The sequence below is a fragment of the Podarcis bocagei genome, assembly GCF_964188305.1.
Source record: "Podarcis bocagei genome assembly, chromosome: 1".
Taxonomy (NCBI): Eukaryota; Metazoa; Chordata; class Lepidosauria; order Squamata; family Lacertidae; genus Podarcis; species Podarcis bocagei.
In genome coordinates, this window is record NC_138125.1 from 108105260 (window position 1) to 108122551 (window position 17292).

The 17292-nt window shown below is 41.9% G+C and overlaps 2 long non-coding RNA genes across 2 annotated transcripts in view; one reads left to right on the top strand and one right to left on the bottom strand.

The window, feature by feature from the left end:
• The window catches only part of LOC308583754, a 152566-nt gene that overhangs the window by 52928 nt on the left and 82346 nt on the right, over window positions 1-17292 (bottom strand). The window lies entirely within an intron of this gene.
• LOC308588356 lies at window positions 12065-14988 on the top strand. Its single transcript, XR_014008631.1, has 2 exons — window positions 12065-12131; window positions 14767-14988. It is a non-coding gene; the product is annotated as an uncharacterized lncRNA (long non-coding RNA).

The window sequence follows — 17292 nt, forward strand, 5'->3', positions numbered from 1 at the left end:
TGGGGTGAGAAGAGACATCGTTCCATTTGGCAAGCAGAATTGGCTGTGCTGATGGAACAATCAGGAAAGCATGACAGAGAATTCTGTTGTCTCCGTGACATTTGTATCAGCTCAACATTATGTTGGTGAGTCAAATGTAATACAGCTGATTTCATTATTACTCCAGCGGTCCAGGAACATAGTTGAACACCCAGTTTCCCAGAACAGCCAAATTTGCAGAGAATGCTAACTAAGCAGTAAAGGAAATCAATATGCAACCATCTACTGGTTGGAGGTGCTGAATCCACACAATCTTTACAGAAGCCTTTAGCCATACAAAGTTCAGTAACGTAGGCTGGTGGGACATGCAGCCAATCCTTTTCTCCCTGATCCTAGTTTACTTGAGAGCATCTCAGGACTGAGAGTGGCATCACTGGGCATCAAGACTGACTTATCTGTTTATTATATGCTCCACTCTTCCTCAGTTGGTGAGCAGAAGCCCAAGGTGACAACTTTACAGACTTTAGTCAGGGATCAGTGCACTGCAGATCATAAGCAGTGGAGACTTATGATGTCTTTTAAACAATATGTTTATTTACAACTATAGATATTGAGCTGGGAGGAGCAACTGCCATTTCTTGCAAAGCTGCAAAAGATTGTGTGAATTGGTGCATTGATCCTCCTGGCTTGCCGTACTACGAGCTCTCTGGCAGCATACTTTTCCATTTCAGTTCTGCATTACAAACAGCAACCTGGTGCATGGCTTGTACTGTCCACCAGGTATTTCACATTAAAGTTGTTGTTATTATACATATTCTGTGTGGCCTCATCTCCACGATACCTTTCTCACCCCCAAGCAAGCAGCATCTAGAACCCTCTGCCTGCCATGCTCCTTTGCTCTCACTCGCTGGCTGCATTGCATCCATAAGAGACATTAGCCCTGTTCCCGTGGTAATGTTTGCATGTGGCAGAGGGCAGGATCACCTTCAGGTGTAGGAGGGATGGGGAGAGGGGTGTGGTGTATTTTTCCTCATGGAACAGCAGGTACCTTTCCTGACTTGCACACATCCTCTGGATGTGAATGCAACCCTCTCTATACAAGTGGGATCTATGGAAAACCAGGACTTCTTCGTTTCATGATGTGTGTAGGTTCTAGTCACAGAGTCCACTAAATATGTAAAGATCAGAGTTGGGGATATTGGCTATGATCCCCCTTCTCCCTACATGCATTTGATGAAAGTGTGAAGATGAAAGAGCTAACCCTCTCTCTCATATTCCTGTTTGAAATACAGAAATCAGCAAACCGGGAGAATAGACCATTACAGTTTGTAAAGGCTTAGACTGACCACCAAAATCTACTAATATTGCATGGAACACAACTCAGAGCAGTATATCCATAGCTCTGCTTTCTACAGCCTCACAGTCTCTGTACCTCTTTTTGATTCCACAAGCTAGTTTGACGATTTTATTCTAGACAGCAAGCAGCTTTTCATTGGGGCGATACCAATATTAAACAAAATAGCTGAAGGTTAAGGACTATTCAAAAGAAGCAGCTGAGAACATAATATAAAAATACTCATTCTCTAAAGCACACACAAATACAACGGGGTTTTTGTTTTATGTTTTGTTTAAAAAGGGCTCCCCTTTTATTATAAAGAATGAAAAGGACAGAGGACTCAGGGATAGTTATAGCATATTAACGCTCCATATAACATTTCAAAAGACAGCATGGTTTGAAATATAGGACCTAATTTTACGAAGAAACACAACTCTGAGATCAAACAACGCATGTAGTCAGCCTAATGCGTCTTTGAAATTGAAGGGGAGCCTTTGAACCTATGTGGCTTGGCTCTGAGAGAGATGTGTAGTCTAACTTATAGAAAGACTACACATCTCTTTCAGAGCAAGAGAGTTATATTAAAAAATTGGAGTAGGAATAGTCTTAATGATATGTAAGGCAGTGTCAAGGGATCATTATTTGCCTTTCACATATATTCAGTATCATAGGGTTAGAATCATAGAACCATTGACCCCACAAAGGAAGAACATAGGTACCAGTCAGGGAGGTACAGAAGAAAAGAGGAGGCATCACACACAGGGCATATGGGTAATTTTTACTCTCTTGCTTGGTAACCAGCTTATTCCCAGCTGATCAGACTTTCCAGAACTGTGAAAGTCTAGGGTGGATGTGCAAGTCCATAGCCGTGGAATACTTCCCAGTTAGCAAACTGGCCAACCTCAGCCTCCACACCCTGGTAAAGGCATGGTAACACAGGCACAATTAATGATGGTACAAGGCTCTAGATGTTAGAATTCCTGCTCCATGATTGCAGTCATGGGATTGTTGTCTTTCATATGACGGTGTATGTTTTGACTCCACAGAGTGGGAAGTGTCGGAGACAGGATGTTTGTGTTACTGTGTTCCGTGAAGTGGGACTATTCTCCTTTGTTCTTTCTCTCTGCTGTCTGATGCTAGAGAGAGAGGGAGCCATGTTCCAGTGCTCCGTATGTGTTTATATGTAGATAAAGTAGATTAGCCAAAATGTGGAGTTGCTGAGGTCTGTTACGCAAGCTCCGAAGACTCTGCAGATCCCTAAGTGTGCCGGTGTCGATTGGCATTGGTGGCTATGATGTTCGGGCTGAAGGAAGCTTTTGAAGCTCCCAAACGATCGACCAGGAGGGAGGTAACATGCCAGTCGGGCATGTGTCTCTGCCAGGGTCCTATTCAAGAGTAGGATGAGCTCCTGACACTTCCATGGGAAGTGTTTGTGTGTAGAGCAGGGGCCCCATTCCAGTTCCTTCCTTCCACCAAGCTTACCTTTGAATGTCTCTGAGAAACTGTGAGCACCTAAGACCTGAGGACCTTGCTATAAGTTTGTCCACTGATTCTAAACAGAATTCTAAAATGGCAGCTTGGTATTCACCGTGATTCTGCCATGTTCAGCCATGCAGCACAGTTAGCAAACACAGCAGTGTGGGATCTTGAAAGATAACGTGGCTCATTTATACATTTTAGTCTTTGAATAGTTACGGCAGTAGATGCCTTGAGAAATGATCTCAGCACAACAATGATAGTTACCCCCCCCCCAATGTTATGAGTTTATATACATTAAGAAAAATGTTAACTGTCGCAAGCCGAACATGTAATGATGAGAAAGTACTGCAGATTTCACCTTAGTTTAGCAGGTCTTTCCTCAATGGAAACAATTCTGCTGCATCTTTGAAACTATATTATTTATCTAAAAGTATGGGGGGGGTCCAACATCCAAATATTTATCACAGCTTGCGTGTGTGTGTGAGAGAGAGAGAGAGAGAGAGAGAGAGAAGCAGATGGGTATGTGGAACAGCAAGCTATTCTTCACGGCAATTTACTGCACTGGTGACATTTTTTCTGCTAAAATTATTGTTTTTTCTGTCATTTTATGAGAAATGTTATTTGCAGATTTTGGTTCAGCTACAGTGAACCCAAAAATGCACAAGAAGCTAAATTAGGCTGCAGTCAACCCCATTTACCTGGGAGTAAGCCACATTGAATTCAATAGAATTTACTTCCAAGTAGACATGGTTAGGACTGTGCTGCTGGTTGTCAGGCAGGTTTGGACAAAGGTGATATTGCAAGCTTCGACATCTCAGCCAAGTACATCCTTGAGATGCTTCTAATTTGTTGACTTTTATAGGGGAGAGAAGGCTGTCACTAATTCTCTGATTAGTCTACCAGAGGTCTGCTTCCTTCTGTGAGTATAATCAGATTCAATGACTGGAACAGTTTCATTTCTTCCTCTTCCCTTTTTTTTTTAATAGAATTTTGCACTCCAGCTGACCCTCATTGTTTATGTTGATAGGTTCTAGGATGTCAGTCATTTTGCAACAGTTGTTTGGATACATTGATGAGATCTTGCAATAAAACATAACCAACTTAGAAGCCATAGACACAGTGCATCTTAAAGACTAACACATTTATTATGGCATATACTTTTGTGGACCATAGTTCACTTCATTAAATGCAACTGATTAACTGGACACTATTCTATGGAAATTTATGTCACGATAATTTTGTTGGTCTTTAATGCATTTTTAAGAGACCTTGTTGTTCTAAGGTACGCCAATCACTTCTAAGACCCATTGATTTGAATGGGACAGATAAGCACAGTAAACTGTTTCCTACGCAAACCAATGGAACATGGTGTCCATGGGTGTTTGAGGCTCACCCAGGAAGCTGGCAGAATTCAGGAAAAGGAGCTAGGCTAGCTCCAAGGTACCATCCTAAGATATAATCTCTGAAGGGATCCAGAGGCAACTGAGGCTAGAGACAACTGTAGGCCAACCAGATCTGGAGTTTGGTAGGCTCTAGCTCCCTGGAAAGGCCCTTACCTTAGAAAATCCCAGTTGACTTTTGGGAAAGCAAGTGCTTCCTAGACTGAATTCTTGTAATAAATCCATGTGCCCCAAATTGCAAAGTGGAAAAGCATGCTGAACATACGGTAAGTGGTTTAATGCTACTAGGAAATAGTTTAGCCTTAGTGGAATAGTTGTCTGGAAAGTGAAATGGTTGTTGAATTGGGCCTAAGCTACAAAATAGTTTCAGGATACTACAATACCCTTTTAAATGATGTCTCTATGAGACCAACTTCTCTGTTATGGCTCCTCACCATGATAAGGTGCAATCCCACTAATTTCCTGTGATATAGAATTTGTCGAAATACAATTGAGATTTATTACCCACATTAAAAGATCCCTCTCGTAAGATAATGATCTCCTGCTGCTACAAAAAGCCTCAACATTTATGGAAAATAAATGAACCTGTACAATGAATTACTGTTATAGTAAATGAGTACCATAAACTGAACCATGCTCTGAGATTAGCGCTCTGAATATTTGCACAATGCTTACCACTCAGACAAACCTTTCTTGATTGGTCTCTCTGTGAACATGTTAAACATTGTATGTATGTAGCTCTGTACAATCATGATCCTGAAGATGTTAAGCATTCTTAAGTCCTACTGAAATCAGCTAAGTGTTTGGACCACAATACAACACCACATTTGGACTTGCCCATTAATTCTGCGTTGGACTGTGGTCTTAATTTTCATACATTCATATCTCGAGTTGGTCAATAAAAAGACTAGGATATGTTTTCCTGCTACAGTGGTACCTCGCAAGACGAATGCCTCGGAAGATGAAAAACTCGCAAGACGAAAGAGTTTTTCGTTTTTTGAGTTGCTTCGCAAGACGAATTTCCCTATGGGCTTGCTTCGCAAGACGAAAACGTCTTGCAAGTTTGTTTCCTTTTTCTTAAAACCGCTTGAAGAGGTGCAGTTGCGACTTGACCGTGCTTCGCAAGACGAAAAATTCGCAAGACGAAAAAACTCGCAGAATGAATTAATTTCGTCTTGCGAGGCACCACTGTACTAGCAGGTCCCCCCCCCCAACACTGAACACACACACAGGCACAAAATCTATTGGAAATTATTAGAAATATTCACTCTAGAGGAGGGGTTCCTAAACTCTGGCTGTTCTTTCTTTTCTTTTCTTTTTTTACTACAACTCTCATCACCCCAAGCTAGCAGAACCAGTGTTCAGGAATGATGGTAATCGTAGCCCCAAAACGGCTGGAGTTTGGAAAACCCTGCTCTAGAGCAATTTCCAAAGGGGGTTGTGTAAAGAATAGCAGGGTGTAAGTTAAAAGAATGAATAAATATATTTATAAGAAGAGACAAACAAAACTTTTCAATCTGGAAGAGGCTGGGTCTTTTCAAGCCACCAGTATACTGATTATATTTCAGTCCACACTTCTGGATGACCACATCTGGCTGTTTCATGCAGATGTTAAAAAGCATGATGGACAAGACTGAAGCTTAGGACATCCTATAGGCCAAAAACTACAGATTGGAACAGAAGTCTCCTAGAACTATCATCCGTGATCAACTCTCCAGGAAAGACAAGAGAAGAAAGACAAGTGTCTCAGTTCCATCCCAGCAAAGTGACCCAGAAAGAAGCATATCGTACCATGATTGATTTGTGTGCTTCTGTGTGATAATCTTACTGCAATTTCTATTTTAAAGAAAATTATGCTGGTGTTGGTGGATTGCCTCCAGAAAATTACTGCAATTGAATAAAATGATCCTCGGTTATCTGATTGATGTGTTAACTTTATCATCAGTCGTCATCATCATCCTGAAACTACGAGATAATGTTCATGTGCACTTAGGGGTGCTCTTTAAAATAACAGTGATATAGTTAGAAATGAGTACTAGCACTGCTGAATGTTCAATAGATCATGTCAGGTGTAGTAGGACAGTGTTTGATTTGTACGAAGCATCACTAACCACTGTTTTAATATAAGCATCAGATTTCTCAATATGGATATAAAACATTGAGTGTGGTGGGGGTTTTCTCAGAAAATCTGTCATTTTACTATGTATAAATTGGTACCATTCCCTCTAATGCCATAGTTGGTTGGATAAGTAAGGTAGCAATTTTTACATTCCCGGGAGATTCTTTCACTATGCAGAAGTATATTACTTTGTAAATTTAAACAGGAAATAAATCATTTAAAATGCGAAAAAGTGCCTAATAGGACCTGTGAGCTTCCAGGATCTAAAGAATGTTGACAGCAGCTGAGCCACAGAGAATGTTGAAGGTGTCTAGGGAGTGGGAAGTCAGGGAAATGGGCCTCCTCAAGCTCATAGAAAGCATTGCAGTGGTGGGGATAAGAGTCAGCAAGATGCAGACTGTAAGGTTAAAAATGCCTTTTCCCTGCTCTATTCAGGAATGTAGGAAAGGAAGAAGTGCACCTTATCCCCCTTTCCAGAAATCTCTTTCCACATGCCCTGCAATGATAGCTCTTTGAGCTCTTAATACAGGATTGCAGATATGATCTGACAGGCATTACTGAAACCTTGTGGGATGAGACTCATGTTTGGAATGTAGGAATTGAGGGGTATAGCCTATTCAAGAGGAATAGACTAAGTGGGAACGGAGGAAGAGTAGCATGACATTTAAAGGATGTGAAGACATGTGAAGAGATCTATGGGCCTGGGGCATGGAAAGCAGATTGAAAATATATGGGTAAAAATGGTAAGAGAGGGAAACAACAGTGACCTTACTATGGAGGTTTGCTACAGACCTCCAAGCATGACTGAAGACTTGGATGGTGGCTTCCTAGAGCAGGTTATCAAAAAAGGAGAGACATAGTAATCGTGGGATACTTTCAACTATCTTGATATCTGTTGGAACTCAAACTTTGCCAAGAATGTAAGGGTCAACAAATCCCTCCATTGCCTTGCAGGCCATGGGGACTGGTAAGGTAAGAAGATCCATGCTGGATCACACCAAAGGTCAACCAGACGGGCTCTAAGACCACAGGACTCTCCCCACCTAGGATTTTCAGTAACAGGTATTCAGAGGTACACTGCTTGTGCCAGCAGAGCCAGAATATGCAGGACTGAGCAAAAGTCAATTGTTCTAGCCTGGTTGGAGAGAAGAGATATCTGAAAAGGGTTGGACATTCCAGACCAAGGGTAGGCAAACTAAGGCCCGGCGGCTGGATCCAGCCCAATCGCCTTCTAAATCCGGCCTGCGGACGGTCCGGGAATCAGCATGTTTTTACATGAGTAGAATGTGTCCTTTTATTTAAAATGCATCTCTGGGTTATTTGTGGGGCATAGGAATTAGTTCGTTTTTTTCCTTTTTCTTCAAAATATAGTCTGGCCCCCGACAAGGTCTGAGGGGCAGTGGACTGGCCCCCTGCTGAAAAAGTTTGCTGACCCCTGTTCCAGACTCCTGACACTTCAAAAAGGACACATCATTTTAGTTACTTTATTGTCTTTTAGTTATTTTGCCATTCTCCATGCTGCCTCTTTCACCAAGGAGAGTCCAGAAGGCTAACAAACAATAATAACGGTATAAACTGTTTTACTTGTGCTTATAATTGCTTGATTATACTGTTGTAACCCACCGAGGGGCCTTACAGCAAAGGGTGGATAAGAATAAATAAACGGAAAGGGTTGCATCTGCTTTAATTATTTATAACAGATGCAAACCGCAAAGTCCCACAGTATGCATTCTAGTTAATAAATTAGCAGCTTCCAGAATCCAAACCGTTTTAACAAGTTCCAGTAGCACAAGCAACAGAACCGAGCCAGCGTTATTCCATATCTGATGACTAGTACGCATCAGGTAAGCTACCTAAAGCAGACGCACTAATGAACTATGGGAGGAGGCTTGGTATCCAAGAAGCCAGGAGTCAGGGTGTTTGCCAGGGAATTACATGGATTCCCATGAACACCCCCAAGTGATCAGAAGGTGCTGGGAAGGCTTTCACAATGGGAACCGTAGGAAGGAATCTGCTGATCAGCAGAGCCAATAGACTCCCCCCCCCCCACACCTTCTTCCCTACAAAGTACACACAGTGATGGTGGTGATAATGAGGATGATTGGGTGGTATCCAGTAAAGTCCACCTAGTGAAATGAGAGAGGCAGAAAACATTTGGGTGATTTCTTCCTCCCCATAGTAGTGTCCTGCACCAGCTCTATAGTTTCGCTAGGGGCTACGCAGCATATTTCGGTGGGCAAAGGGGGTTTCCAAAAATTGCCTCCTTTTCTTGTTCCACTGATGGATTCCTTCCGTTAGCTAATAAGTGTCATTGGACAATGAGGATGATTAATACGGGCTAATATGTCAACTTCATGTTCCAGCTTACTTTGTTTTCTTAAAGCTCTGTATTCTCTTATTTGATATGTAGCGACTTTTATTTATCTGAGATGATAGGAGACACCCATCACATTCCTATTGTATCATTCTGGAACTGAAGTGCAATGCATTCTGTAGCACAATATCAGTGTGTGCGTGTTTGGTGTTGAAGTGCAGATGATGAAGAGCAGCTGGTTTCTGTCTACGTCTGGCAATGCAATGTGAGAATCCCAAAGACTCGACTGACAGCAAGATGTCCACACTATGTCTCCGGCTGCAGCTCTCTCAAAGATATGGATGCCAAAGCTTAATTGAAGATTGAAGTTCAGTATAAGCGAAAGGTCTAATCTTCACTCCTGAAGTAACCTTTGGCAGCCAAACTTTGTTGTGAGTTGCAGTGAAGACATTGTCCGGACATCTTGCTGCCAATCAGTTCATCAAGATTTTCACATTGTATTGCCAGAGCCTTCACTCCATTAGAAAACCTCTGCTGCAAACACTGCAACACATTCAGTGGTGTTTGATAAACGCAGAGTATAGACAGGGAACAAAAGCAGGATCTAGACACATCAAAGAAGCGTTTCAGTTTAAAGCGTTGTAAATTTAAACAGGGAAAACAGTAGAGAAAAATGGGGTTCCATGTCGCCATCTGGTGGCAAAATGTTATATTGCACATACAACGCATATAAATCGCTTTTTCTTTATCAGTCTGAGTACAAAATTAACTAGCCAAGAATGAAATCCATAAATAATGTCCTCATTGCAGCTCACTCAAGGGATTGGATGCCAATGATTAACCGGCAATAGAAAGTCAGCACCAGTAAGTCATTAGCAAATCAAGTTTGGCCAGAAAATCAACCATTTTTTCAGTAGTGGAGTTGTGGACCAGCAGTATAACTTAGTGGGCACTGAAAAATGCTACTGCTCTTCATTCAAGACAGCAGTGTTCCGGGTTTCTCCACCTCTCCATTAACATTCACAGGATTTTGAAAACTTGCCCGCATTGCTATTCAGAGGTATGACTACAATCACGAAAATAGTTGTGCTTTTTCACCTTCTCTAGAAGCAGTTTAGAATTTAAATATGCCCATGGTCTTCCTCCTTCATCACAAGTATGAAATGACAGATAGTGGACATTTTATACACAGCCTTGGGAGACCCAAGTATGAAATGTTACTCAGCCATGAAGTTCAACTGAGCAACTTAGGTTGTGGATTTATCTCTCTAGCTCTCAGCCTAACTTATGGCCCCTGCCAGACAGAGAGAAAGAAAGAGAAAGAGAGAGGGGAGAGAGAGAGAGGGATGGCAGGCCAAGATGCACATTGCCCTGAGTTCCACAGAGAAAGCAGGAAGTAGAAATGTGATATGTTAAAAACAATCTGAATTAGTCCCAAAATATCCATGGAAATGGATTGTGGGGAGAGTATTGTGGCACTGAAGTCCTGCTCACAGGTTTCCCTTAGGCATCTAGTTGGCCACTACAAGAGCAGGAATGGATGCTGAACCAGATAAGACTTTGGACTGATCCAGGAATGCTCTCCTTAGGTTCCTAAACAAACAGGACAATGGGCATGGTGGCCATCCATTAGAACATATATGAACAATATTTTCCAGAGCACACAACTTAAGAAGTTGAAGACTTGTTTTCATTAAAACAAGTTGAGTAAATGAAAGGGGCCTTTCATCTTAAATTGTTCAGACTAATAAGCCGTGACTAATCGTTTAAGTAGAATGGAAAATATTGCCTCTACGTAACCCATCCAAATGGAAAAGAGCATCAGTGAACTGAAATGTAAAAAAAGGTATATAAATTTGAACATAGGAGGAGGAAATTTCATTCAGGTAATGCAGGCATTTAAAAATAACAGAATTAGCAATGCACAGGGTGATTGCCATCTCCTTTCTTTTATTCCAGGTCACCGAAAATAAGCCTCGTTGAACAATAAGTCAAAACTGAAACTTTTACTTGGAAAGAAAAAGATAAAGCTTGTTAATTATTAGCTTGTTAATAATAGGCTTCCTTTTTACCCACCAATTTTTTTCCCCCAGTCAAGCTTAAGGACATGAGGAGGTGGTCAGTTTCTTCCAAAATGTGAAATAATTTGTCAGAAGACAAATGCAGGGCGAATGAGCATACAGAGAGGGGAATGGGATCAGGCTGGCAGCCCCTGCTCCAGGCTGGGCATGCTCAGTGAGGGTATGGTCCCTGGGTGAATTCATGCATTGTTTGAGGGGAACATCTTCCAGTAGGAAGGCCAGATGCCCTCATGAGCCTTCATGCCTCACGGAGCTCCATGCCAACAGTGGCTGCAGCCAGAGGCAAAAGCAGGTGGAGAAACAGATGTAACTCTAACCTTGAACAAGAGCTTTTGCGTAAGTCGAAGTAACTATTTGGAGTCAAGTTGGAGTGAAGAGATACTCAATTGAGCAGGGGCGCTGACTTGACCCACACACACATGGGGGGGGGAGCATCACCTGCTGCATCATGTAACATGTCATGTGACACATCCTACCTCTCCCCTTGGGTGCTGGGCCCACGATGCCAGTGCTCATGTGCTGGCTGTGGAATGGGGAGCGGGGAGCTGGGCTCAACGCTTGACCTCCTTCTGCCCGTGCAATATCAGGCGGAGAGGAGCCACAGAATTTGGGGGGCAGCCCCCTCCTTGAAAATGGGGGGGTTTGTGAAGACCCCTCAGCCCCCACTATTAGGTGTGCCTGCAGTTGAGAGATAAACTGTTACTTCCTCCAGCAATTCTTTTCTTCAGTGTTTCTCTCTGGGACCGCTAAACCATTAGATGTGGGTGCTGAAGCTTTGGACATGCTCCTCCCGAAGGAGGTGCAACACAGCAGCACCCAGTCTCTCAGACAAAATGGGTGGCATGAGTCTGGAACGTCATCTTGGATTTATCTCCGCTATTGCTTCAATGTCTGAAACTATAAAAGTGAGGTGGCACTTAAAGCATGGGGCGTAAGCATTATTTGTCATATTAAGGGCACACTGTCTTTTCATTGTACTTGAAATGGGATGAATGATGGCAAAGCTATTGGATGGATGGGTAGAGCCACCACACGCCACCTTCCTCCACGCCTGCAAATTGAACAGGAGTCCTAGAAGTTCTAAGTAACTTTAGATGGCTACACCCACCCAGCCTGCAGACTGAATTAGAACAGGGCTCAGCCATAAGGGACATCACCTTCCTCCATGCTTGCAAATTTAGCATAAACCCTACTAGAGTCATACCTCAGAAGTCGAACGGAGTCTGTTCGACTTCCAGAACGTTCGGAAAACAAGGGGCAGCTTCCGATTGGCTGCAGTAAGCTCCTACAACCAATCGGAAGCCGCAGAACCCACATCATACCTCTGGGTTCCAAAGAACGTTCGTAAACCGGAACACTCACTTCTGGGTTTGCAGCGTTCAGCAGCCAAAACGTTCGACTCCCAAGGCGTTCGACTTCCGAGGTGCGACTATAGTTCTTTTAAGTACCTTTAGATGGCCACACACACACACACACACACACACACACACACACCATTAGACCTTAAACACCTCAGCCTTCAGATTGACTTAGGGCAGGATTCAACCATGAGAGACATTCTAGAAGATCAAGCAAGCAAGGCAATCATTGGGTGGGTGGGTGGTTCTTCTGGGTCAATTCCCATGTACACAAAGGGATGCTGTTTGAGTAAATAAATAAATAAATCCTTCATCAGCATCCAGATTTTTTCATGTCAGAGCTTTTACAATTCCAGAAACCTTTTTTTTATTTTTTTGGTGGGGGGAGCGAGGGCAATCTAATTTCCTCCTGCTCATCAACAGGTGATCATAGGTGAGGTGACAGCAATCACATGACATTCATGGGGATTTCTCCTTGGAAATAGCAGTATACAAGCAAGGATCAGACTTTTTATATGACACACAAACATGCTTACCAGCTTTCTGAAAGGCATAAGGGTCTCTGTCTCTCACACCCAAGGATTTCTTACATGAACTGCACCATGAACATTTTGCATTGTGATATTTTTCTTTGATATGTATTGCTAATGGTGTTCTAGCATGTGCAAGGAAGGGCTCCTCTTGCACTCTGGCCAAGTTATAGTATTACCTCCCCAAGGCGTATGTATATTTGAAAAAAGTCACTAGTGGATTTGCAGTTATAAAAAAAATGGCTTATTTTTAATTTCGCTCTTTGTCACACTTTTTCCCATTATTGCCGCTTCTGATTCTGTAAACCAACTACCCACTCAACACCTGTCATTTGAATAACTAGTAGGGTGCTCCAAAAGATTTAGTCATGGCATTTGGAAAACATTAGATATCACAACCAGCTATTACAAATAATAATTCTTTTTTTCGTTATTATGGCCTTTGAAGGGCACACGCTCAGTTACGATTATCCTAAATTTAGCTCTGTTGGCCTTTCGAATAATTTTCAATACACAGAGTTGGCTAGGCACAACGATATATTTTTGCAGTATCTGGCAGCACAGGGCACAGCGCATAAACTGAAAGCTTGACGTGACCCTCCTGGAGTTCCTTTGTACTGCCCATGTGATCTTGTTGGGATTTCGAGAATCACACAATCTACTTTTAAAGTGAATTCCTAATGCTTAGGGTTGCAAGTTTGGCTCTGCAACCATCATTTGCTCTAAGCACATTGCTCCAACCTACAAGCAAACCCAAGGAAGAGGTTTGCATAAGTGCGTTTGTGTGTGTAGATTGAGAAAGAAAGGAAGACTCCCTGTCAGTTCTGTGTTAAGCAGTGCTGCCACCCTGTGCTTGAGGGATGATTAAAGAGGCAAATCTAGAGTTGGTATGCAACATGTGTGACTCTATAGTTCTGTGATGGAGGGTGCTTTTTAACTGTAAACAGACCTTATCTATAAAACAACAAAAACGAGCAGCCATAGCCTGATATTTCTTGGGGTTTTAATTTACATGCACATGGTCTCTCGGAATTTCAGTTAGTGATAGTCTAATCTCTCCTCTTCACTCAATTTGTCATTGGGTTGCAATTGCGAGTGTGCTTCTGAATTATTTTTTTGAAATGTCTTCTTTTGCAGTTCTATGTTACCTTCTGTTTTTCTTTCTTTCTTTCTTTCTCTTTCTTTCTTTCTTTGCTTCCTTCTTTCTTTGCACATGGGATAAGCAGAAAGAGGCGGCAGTAACAGCAGGGTAACCCCAGTCAGATGGGTACCACTAGCCATCCTCTGCGCAGTCTGGTTTTGGAGGCTCTGACATTCTGTCATTGAAGCCGAAACCAAACATCATGACACACAGCTTAATAAAAAAACAACTGCTGGGTTAGAGGACAATCATACACACACACACACAGTTTAGATGATTACATTTTAGTCTGCTTGGGTGAGTAAACTGAGAGAGTTGTTGTCTCAAGCAGTTGTGTTAAGAAGCATTGAAACTGAAGTAAGTTCTCAGTTTCATGACAGATCAAAAGAGGGGTTCTAAGTATGCTCCTGAAGGAAACTTTGACTTATGACATTCATTTTTTAAGGTTTATGAATCATATTTTTATGTGAAGATATATGCAGTTTAAGGGATGCGGGTGGCGCTGTAGGTTAAACCACAGAGCCCAGGACTTGCCGATCAGAAGGTCTGCGGTTCAAATTCCCATGACTGGGTGAGCTCCTGTTGCTCGGTCCCTGCTCCTGCCAACCTAGCAGTTCAAAAGCACATCAAAGTGCAAGTAGATAAATAGGTTTCCGGCGGGAAGGTAAACGGCGTTTCTGTGTGCTGCTCTAGTTCGCCAGAAGCAGCTTAGTCATGCTGGCCACATGACCCGGAAGCTGTACGCCGGCTCCCTCGGCCAATAAAGCGAGATGAGCACCGCAACCCCAGAGTCGTCCACGACTGGACCCTTTACCTTTTATGTGCAGTCTATTTACTTGGTTGTTGTCTTGTTAGAGCATATAATTTTGTAATGAAGTAATTTTAAGTATATTTCTAATTTTATATATCTATATTTTGTCAAAATTGATATTTTTGCAGTTGTCTTTTTTTAATGATGGGTCTGGCTTTGCCCTCATCCATCTCACTTGATATTGATGCGAGTTTTTGTTTTTTTGTTTTTTACCCTAGTGCTAATTGCTGATGGAAGGTGCTTTTTAAAAATCTGGATTGCGGCTGAATAAGGAAGTGATAAACCTCTCTCACCCACCCATCAGCATGCTGTAGTCCTGATGAAAATTCTACCCTTCCCTGTGCCTGCTGCATTATTATTATTTTTTTAAAAAGAAACAAACAGATGTGGTTGCTTGCTAATCACATTAGCAATTAAAGTAATGTCTGGTTTGGCCATGAGGAATATCGTTCATGCAGGTGCAAAATAGGCACATTAGCTCATAATATTCTCCATTTAAATTGCAAGCAGAATACCATTTTCAGGGCAAAGAAGCTCATCTCAGAAATATATTTACAAACAGGGAGCTGGGCAAATCTGCATTGAAAGCCGGGTATCCAAATTCAACACTGTCATCACTAGTTTACGCAAGAAGCCGAACATTCCAATTTTTTTCAAGTAGACTTACTTTTGACTTACATAACACATCCTCTTGTTAGCTCAGTTTGTTAGAGCATGGTGCTGGTAACGCCAAGGTTGGAGGTTCAATCCCCATACGGGACAGATGCACATTCCTGCGTTGCAGAGGGTTGGACTAGATGATACTCAAGATCCCTTCCAACTCTACAATTCTATTATTCATGGAGTGGTGTGAGCATACCCTCCACCCTCCAACATTTCTCTGATGAAAATAGGGATGTCCCATTCCATAATGATATAGTTTACTATTTATACCCCACACATCTTGCTAGCTTGCCCCAGCCACTCTGGGCAGCTTCTAACATACAGTGATACCTCAGGTTAAGAACTTAATTCGTTCTGGAGGTCCGTTCTGAACCTGAAACTGTTCTTAACCTGAGGTACCACTTTAGCTAATGGGGCCTCCCGCTTTCGCCGCGCGATTTCTGTTCTTATCCTGAAGCAAAGTTCTTAACCCGAGGTACTACTTCTGGGTTAGCGGAGTCTGAACCTGAAGCATCTGTAACCTGAAGTGTCTGTAACCTGAGGTACCACTGTATATAAAAACATAACAGAACATTTTTATATATATAAAAAAAAAAACCTTCCCTATACAGAATTGCCTTCAGATGGCTCAGGGGTCCAACATTTCTCCAATGAAAATGGGGATGTCCTAAGGGAAAGCAAGACATTCCAGGATCAAATCAGAAAGCGGGAGGGCTTCTCTAAATCAGGGACAACCCTGTAAAATAGGGAAACTGGTGTCTGGTGTAAGGCCTATGCAATTAACCTCCTCCTTTATCTTTGCTGGGGTGAAAATATGACATGATCTATCTTTCTGCATGTGGGCATAGAATTCTGTTTCCATGGGAGGCCTTTTCTCTCTCCTTCCCTATAAGCCCTTGGGCCAAGCAAACATGCATGGCACAGCTCTCCAGCTATATTTATGACCTTCTACTGGAGGACCAGATGCACTTCTTTTATGCATCAGGCAGCCCAGGGATCCACTGTGGCAGTTTTGTATGTTCCCCAGGCTCATGGCTGGAAGGATGGATAATTTCCAATGTATTTTTTTAAAATGAGCTTCTCACATATGCACATTTTATTAAGATGTGCTCCCACTGACCATGCTCTGCCAATTTGTCATTTCTGTTCTTCCTTTATTCATTCTCAAAGGGAAAATAGACACTTGCATTTGGCATCCAGGAAGTTCTCTTAGCTTTGAGCAAGAAAATACAATTGTTCAAGTAGTTGCCCAGGAAAACACAAATGGCCACGCATATAATGGGAGGTCAGGTAGCTTAGGCATTAACATTTCCAAAAGCACAAAATGAGAACTTCAAGTTGTATACTTGTGTGCGCACATGAGATATATATATATATTTCACACACGTCTGCACACATACTAGAGCGGATCGTAATTCATATATATGGTTCAGGGTATGGGTTACAGTAGTATGGATAAAGTGATGTATCTTGTTCTGTGCAAGTGAGTGAAGATGAAAATGCCTGATACAAGCAATTATTTGCTGTTGCTATAGAAACTACCTTATATATATAAAGGACAATGTTTTACGTGCTGCTATTATTAAGCACATGGCAGAAGTTTGCATTTTTATGTTTACATTTGCATTTCCTTTCATTCTGTTTGTGTGCGTGAAATAATTTTGTGATTTTAGTTTGTGAAGATGCATATCTTATACCTGTTGCTGTTATAGTTTGGTAATGGTGCTGAATCTCTGTTCCATATGTTATATTTAAGTGCCTTGATTCCCAGATGGCTTCAGAGGACTAAATGGTGGGATAAACAGAAATTTAAAATCAAGAAGAGGTTTGAATTTAAATGAATTTTAACATTTTAATCTAAAAAATTAAAACAACTACTGTTAGAACCTAGTAACAGTAAATGATTGCCTGTGCTTGTGAAACAGCCACAATAGATCAAACACTATATAGAGACCAACTTCATATTGCTTAGCACCACTGGCTCCAATGCAGTCATATACAATGGTGGCATTTTGATTGTACAGGTATGAGCTGCTGAGTGATGAGATCCCAAGTGATCAGCATGGATGTGTGAACCAAAC